This window comes from Cupressus sempervirens, chromosome 1 (genome assembly GCF_028749045.1).
Source record: "Cupressus sempervirens isolate cs-2001-9-10 chromosome 1, ASM2874904v1, whole genome shotgun sequence".
Classification (NCBI taxonomy): Eukaryota; Viridiplantae; Streptophyta; class Pinopsida; order Cupressales; family Cupressaceae; genus Cupressus; species Cupressus sempervirens.
The window spans coordinates 496,980,391-496,988,228 of record NC_143118.1 but is presented as its reverse complement, the minus strand read 5'-3'; the positions used below and the strand labels follow the sequence as shown (position 1 = coordinate 496,988,228).

Sequence of the window (7,838 nt, the reverse complement as noted above, 5' to 3'; positions counted from 1 at the left end):
TCAAATTTATTCTTAAAAAGTCTCTTAACTAGGAATATGTGTTTGGATCTTACGCTTGGGATGATGGATTTCATAAAGTAAGGAGTCCAGTAGCTAACTATGCAATGTGAAATATCAAAAGTTACCATTGCATATGTAGTTTGATCTGAGATGTCAACTATACATTCTAGATCTAAATCCATGAGATCTTCTAAGTGGTAGTTTACCATTAAATCCCATCAGAAATTATTATTTTGCCAGACTGATTTTTTGCCATTTCTTTCCATTGCATTTTTTTAAAATCTAAGTTATCCATCAACTTAAGTTCTGATTTTCTTTGATTTTCTTTGAGTTTAACCTCTTGAACTAGTTTGAGTTTCAATTTCTCCTCCAAGTCACCTTTCAATGATTTCCAAATATCTTCTCTAAAATCAATATTCAAGGTGAAATTCACTTTTTGCAAGCCTACTCTTCTCTTTTATTGCTAAAGTTGATTTGATTTGATGGGGAAGTGATTTTTACTACCTCCTCTTTGCAGGGGATTAAGCCAAAAGGCATGACCTTTAACTTGGGCTGAACCAAAAAGGGAAGAAATTTAAATTTAAAGTCTAATTTCCCATTTAAGGCTAGCTGATCTGGACATTTCCCAATCTGGTTTGAATTTAAATTGATTTAATTCTCTACTAGGCTGACTGATCTGAGCATTTTTATTGATTTGGTGAAGTGAATCTGTCCCATAGTTGAATTGTTGAAGCATTAATGTTGGTTGGGGTTTGTGTGTATGTTGGATTGGAATTGCATCACAAGGTCAGATTCTGACCTTTTGTTGGAAATGGAATTCCATCACAAGGGTGGATTTTGATCTAGTGTTGGAATTCAAGTTCCAACACCTAGATGGATCTTAACCATGTGTTAGAACTCTTCTTCTTATGCATTTTAGTGCTAAGTTTTCCCATTCAAACTCTTCACCCGCCTTCATGCTTTTACTCATCTTCTAGTGATCTTAAAATGCTGCCTCCTTAATCTGATTTGAGTTGATTGCTAATTGAATTTTCCAAGGATCTTATTTTCATCTCTCTTTTGACATTTTTCAAATGATTTCACACTTACCTTCAGTTCAATCTTGAGTTGATTCTTACTCAATTTCAACGATCTGATTTTGGTTTCTTGAGTCCTCAAGATCAAATTTCACCCCTTATGAGAGGACACAGATATTTGAAATGCCTCTAGACTTCAATAAAATTAATCATGAGGTCATGATTGTCACCATGCTTGAGGGAAAAAATCAAGGGAGTGTCTGAATAGAAATTCGAAGGGGAGGTTAGAGTCTGACCTACCCCTTGAACTCTAGTTCCAAGGGGTTTTTGGATTCTAGCCACTTCTTGGAACTTTTCTAAGGATTCAAAAATACTAAGTGCTTTCCCTATTTCTTTGGAAACTTAATTTTTTGCCCACCTTGCTTGGTTGAAAATCTTATTTAATCATCCTTTTCTCTGATTTTTAGTGATGCTCATCCCATTGAAGTGGTTTCAATTATTCTTCTCTCAGACCTGAATGTTAAAGTTTTTCCTTTTTATGTTCCCATGCTTGTCTACTTTGGCATCAGATGTTAATGCTATAGTGTTCTTTGATCAATCTCTCTCATATATTCAACCTTTCAACTTAATTCTTCTTTCCATATCAGATTTCAAACTTGAACACCTTTTCACATTAAACTTGATTCAAGTTAGATTCTCATGCCTTTCATCTCAAATCACAACTAAGGCTTACTCTCACCATCATAAGTCTAAATGTTGGATGCCTTGTTATCGACTCTACTTTCTATCACTTGACTCTTGAACAGTCAAGGGAGTTTCCCTTAAAGCTGCATAAATCTAGCCTATTGACTTGAGAAGTTTGAATTTGTCACCAAACAAAGGCCATCTATGGCTAGTACTCTACTGCTAAGAAAAAAGAGGGGGTACCCATTTGCAATGAGATGATGGTGTGAAAAGGTCACAACATATACATCTCTAAGTTTTCCAAATGACAAAAGTTCTTTTTGTTCTTATTTTGAAATCTCTGCAACACCTTGTCAATCTGTGGACAAAATTGCTCAATTGAAGACATAGGAGTTTCATCTTCAGCTACTATCAGCCTTTTTATCTAAATAAATGTACATATCAACACTTAATTGTGCATTACTTTATTAAAAATGAAATCTAGAGCATGTTTTTGGTAGAAATTATCATGCAATTTTTCAACACTCTATTGTAACCACTTTCACCAATCTCTAAGTTTAGGATAATGGTTTTTTTTTTTAGCTAATCACTTTCAAGGATCTTCCTTTCGACTAGATTGATTAGGGATGAGTTTGAGTGCAGCAAGTGGTAGTAACTCATATGCTTGGGCAGATGCATTTCCTTGGAGGGCAATTTATTGGGTCTTGGTCTCAATTTATCTCACTATATTATTTTCTAACACCTCCAAGTTGTTATCCTCTTCAATTTTTGTAGGTAAATCCTTTATTAACATGTTGACATAGAGTCAAACACCTTTGTGAGACCAGCCAAGATTGGTCCTCCCAATTTCATGCTCAAAAGTGGTGCTACATCATCAAAAAACTCTTGAATCTGTATGCACTACTTGAAAGCTTTAGATGGAATGAACTTCAATCCATTGAAATGTTTAATGCTCAATTCAATGGTTGGTTAGTAGTAGGTAAATGTGTCAGCACATAATCATCAACCGCAACAAGTCTCCTAAATACATTTTAAGTTGGCATCAAATGCTTATTCCATACTGGGTCTAAACAATTTTAGGACAAGACAAATTGCAATACCCTGAGCTTCCATCAAAGAGTAATGATCACCTAAGGCTATCTAAACACATTCTATAACAACTTGAAGCCATCCAACAATTGCTGAAGAAGCAAGTGCATGCCTCTTCACAAGGAGTGCAAATTCTTCAATTTGTTTTCTAGTCCACATTACAAGATCAAAGGCATACACCGATTCCTCTCCTAAAACAATTGAATAATCATTTGCATCTTGTGCAATAGAAAAAAAACCAAGTTACAAAAGGGTTGCAATATATGCACCACCATAAGAAGTGTTAGATGGTCATCAACCTTGCATATTATACTAAAGCCATTAGTAGTGATTGTTAAGCATAGTAACATGAAGATACTTCTCCTCCTTTTTCCCCATGTCTTAGAGATGGGGATGCATCAGGGACTTGGGGACTTGGTCCCCCAGTCCCAATGGTGCCACCAAATTCTACCACATCTACCAAGGATGGGGACATTCTGGTGTTGACTATTTGTTGATTAGACTATTTATGTTCTATGTTCTATGTCAAGTGGATGAAAGTTTCCAACGCCTTTCCAAAAAAGATTGCACATTGTGTCCTATTCAAGGAACCACATTTAGATTAGGTTTTTTGTCAATAGAGCATGTGTTGGGTCCAAATCTCACATACTACAATTGTTACTGTAGAGAAGATGGAAGAGAAAATGGTGATTTGACACGTAGTATGTGCCCAAACAAGAAAGCTCTGCAATGGCATCCTATGAAATATCACCAAAGGAGCTATTGATGTTGAGATTAACAAAAAACTTGGTAGCTGGATTATCATTAAGAGAAGTGGATGTTAATGCCTATTCCAATATGTATGTTTTACATACATATCAGCTATGGGAATAACTTAGGAGTATTTGGCTGAATGGTAATTAAAACTTTCTTTAGTGTTAAAAATTAACTCATTATCAAATAAGAATTAAATGATTGTTTATTTGGTCTAATATAAATCTACACTTTTCATGTATGCAGGTTGATCCAACCATCAAGTTAAATTCTGATGTGATATACATCCTTTTAGATTTACTAGAGGAGTATTATCAATCGGTAAGGTATTTTATTAATATTAGCCATCATTTGATAATTTTTATATCACACCATTATCATGAAGAAAAACTGTTGATTCTATTTACAACTTTGGTTTTTTGATGGCCAGACATCTGATCTAATAATGGACAAAGAAGGCTTTCTAAAAATAGGCTAAAATCAATGTTGCATGGGGATGGGGCTACTTTGGTACTTAGGGTATGGGGATGGGGAAAGGTATGGCTATTTTTCAAAGGCTAAATCCCTTATTTGTAGTTTTCTTAGACAACTAAAAGAGGATAAATTAATTTCATGTGCTATTATGGGTTCATCTCTTAAGAAGAATGAGAATGACCCCCTTAAAGATGTTTGTGTTAGAGTAGGGGAAACTCAACAAGCTTTTGTTGATGATGTAAAGAGTAAGATTACAAAGAGCTCATAGTTGGAATCTCTATTTGGCCTTTGGTATCTCTTCAATATCTATTTCAACATTTGTTACAAACTTCTCCAATGGATAATTGGTTCACAACTAATGGAACTTTCACCTTTGGCATGTGTAAAGAGGCCTTTGGGGAAGATGTAATATAGGATCTACATCTCAATGATTGATGTGACCAATGCTTGAGGCCTCAATAAGATTGCTTTTTTTGGCAGACTCATTGTGATTCCTCCGGGTCTCCACATATTTGATTTAAACCTTCTAGGAAGAGTTCTATCACTTTACCTTAGCAATCAATAACTAAATTTCTAATGTAGAAATAACCTAAATCTCACATTTTTACTATAACATGCTCATGTTGTGCAACCTATATCTCTTTCTTACTACAAGTTGATTGATAGTTGTAATAGTTGAAGCATATATCATTGTTGGTGGCGGTTCATTTCAAAGTGTTATATCATCAAAAACACTATAGGTATGCTTTTCTTATCTAATATTTTACACAATTAGAATTAATATATTTAATTTATATCTTTTGTCACATTTGCACTGCTACTCTTCAATTGCACTAATTTTTTGAAACTTCTACTTTTTCTATCAAGGCTTCAGACTTTTGGTTAATGCCTATTGATACTTGCAACTCTCTTTAAACTATAATTTATCTCAAGTTTTTTTTCAAATTCTTTCAAAAACATTTTTTTCTTAAAGATATTTAGAGATCGACACACGTATGTTCTCCACCTTTGATTCCAATGAAAATCTCCCATTTTTGGCTAGATATGGCACAACTTGGCAATACAATATCGGTGGTAGAGAAAACAAGTTGCCAAGCTATTTTCTTTGGATTTTTAGAACCAAGATTACAATCATTATGAAATCTGATCTGAAATTTGACTAATTTTGAAAGATGCGTGAAATTCTAGTTCACCTAATGAAGAGAAAGTAAGCAAAGAAAATTGACAATAATAACTACAATTAGTACACAACAATTTATGGAAAAACTTTAAAAAAAGAACTTCCACTTTTGCCAAAAATTTAAACCATATATATCACAATTTCTTTCTCTAAATGCAAATTAAGAATAGGGATAATCTCTATCTCACTTAGAAATAAAACAAACTTACTCTTATTACAAATGTTTAGCCTAAACTTCAACCTGGAGGTGATGATCATTCTTTAAAGGGTGCTAGCTCAATGGAAGAGCACCTGCTTTACAAGCAGATGGATGTTGGTTCGATACCATCGTGCCCTATTGTGACCAAATATACTATTAAAAATACTACTAAATATTAGATCAAATATACTACTAGATATGCTACTAAATATACCACTAAACATGTGACTAAATATACTAAATATATGACCAAATATATGATTAAATGTGCTATTAAATATACTACTAAATATGTGACTAAATCCATTGTCAAATATACAACTAAATATGTGATTAAATATACTACTAAATGTGTAACTAGCAACATGATTAAATATATTACTAAACCAACTACTAAATATACCACTATATATAATACTAAATATACCATTAAATCAATGATCAAAATCAGTGATCAAATAAATGACTAAACTTGCTTAGTAGTAAATTTAGTAGTGTTATAAATGACTAGATATTAACTACTATTAGTCACGTGACTAAGTTTAGTTGCATATATACAAATTTTAGTGGTTTTTTAAGTCACATATTGCTATTTTTGTACTAGTGTGTGGAATTGCATATAATATCATAGCTAAAGTAATAAATGCATCAAATATCTAATTCAACTATTTACTCAATTATACTGAAAAAATCCATTTACATCACTCACATTCGCATAAAGCCTAATGAAACAAGAATGAAGTAAATCACCATAGCATAAATCCACATATAACCAAATCATAGATATTTCCAAAATACCAGATAACCAAATATCATCATAAACCTACTATCATCTCAAAATGGCATCAACATGCAAAGATGATAAACTAGATAGTGTAATAGCATAACATCTATGATACTAAAATCAAAGTACAACATTTGACCCTCGAGTCATCTCAAAAGAAACATAAAAGAGTATCAAGTTTCTCTCGAATCAAAATATAACAAGGTAAAGACTAAAAACATGAGAGAAACTAGAGAAGCATGGAAGACTTGTACAAAACCTATTACACTTGACAGGACAAAGTGCTTGGTTTTCATAATCTAGGATAGTATTATTGGAAAAATAGAATAGAAGATTTAAAATAGAGAGAAGGAACTTCTAGCTTAATTTTATTGAATAATCAATGCAAATTTATACGATAGCTTGACCCAACAACATTCCTAAATAATTGCTAATTAGAATGACAAAAAACTACGTAATGATTGACAACACACACATAAACTTGACAACTAACTAAAACTTATGGACACCTAACTCAAAACATCTACAATAAAAACTTGATTCAAACTAAAACTCTTTGACTCACACCTAAACTAAACTTGTGTTGCCTGCAACTCAACAAGGTTTGCCACATGTGAAAAAATTATTATTGACTGCTATTGGAACATTAATTCCAACACCCCCACTTAATGTGACAACTAAAGGAAACATTATGTAGAAGTCATACTTTAAAAATATGTCATAAAGGAGTAAGTTTCTCATAATTATGCAGCTAATGTCCAACTTCAAAACACCATTGGACACACTATCTCCACATGAAATGTCTCATAACCCTTGTAAAGGTATGATGCCAAGCTTCCAAAATTTCATATCATTCCAAACTATTAGACACACCATCTCCACATGGAATGACTCATAGCTTCTTTGATCCTATAGCACTTCAAACTATTTGAGCAACCATCTAGCCTTTACCACATTCTTTCCTATTTTTAGAGCATAAAATTCTTCAAAATAAAATAAGATATTAAATGAAATCATAATCATCCAATGGTTATTCTCCTAGACTCGTCTCCTTAACAACTTCTTCTCTAACAAACAAAACTTAATAGGAAGATAGTTCTAATACCTTATTGGAAAAATAGAATAGAAGATTTTAAATAGAGAGAAGGAACTTATAGCTTAATTTTATGGAATAATAGATAAAAATTTAGACAATATCTTGACCCAAAAACATTCCTAAGTGACAAAAAACTACTTCATGATTGAAAACACACATATAAACTTGACACATAACTGAAACTTGTGGACACATAACTCAACACATCTACAATAAAAACTTGATTCAAACTAAAACACTTTCACTCACACCTAAACTAAACTTGTGTTGCCAACAACTCAACAAGGTTTTTCACATCTGCAACAATTATTATTGACTACCATTGAAATATTAATTTCAACAAATATGTTGTTCAAAGGAAGCTAGTTGTGCATTCTCAGAAGTTCAACAAGAGAGAATCCCATCAAGGAGAAGCATAGTGCAAGATTGGTTGGACATTTTGGTAAAGATAAAACCATTGCTTTTGTTGCTGAGAATTATTACTACCCATAGTTGCAGCAAGATATGAAGAATTTTGAACAAAGTTGCAAAGTATATCAGATGGGGAAAGCAGTGAAGCAAAA

The 7,838-nt window shown here is 32.8% G+C and overlaps 1 pseudogene; it reads right to left on the bottom strand.

Moving 5' to 3' along the window:
- Nucleotides 1–2,101: 2,101 nt before the first annotated feature.
- LOC149578414 (exocyst complex component EXO84B pseudogene) lies at nt 2,102–3,139 on the bottom strand (annotated as a pseudogene).
- Nucleotides 3,140–7,838: the final 4,699 nt, after the last annotated feature.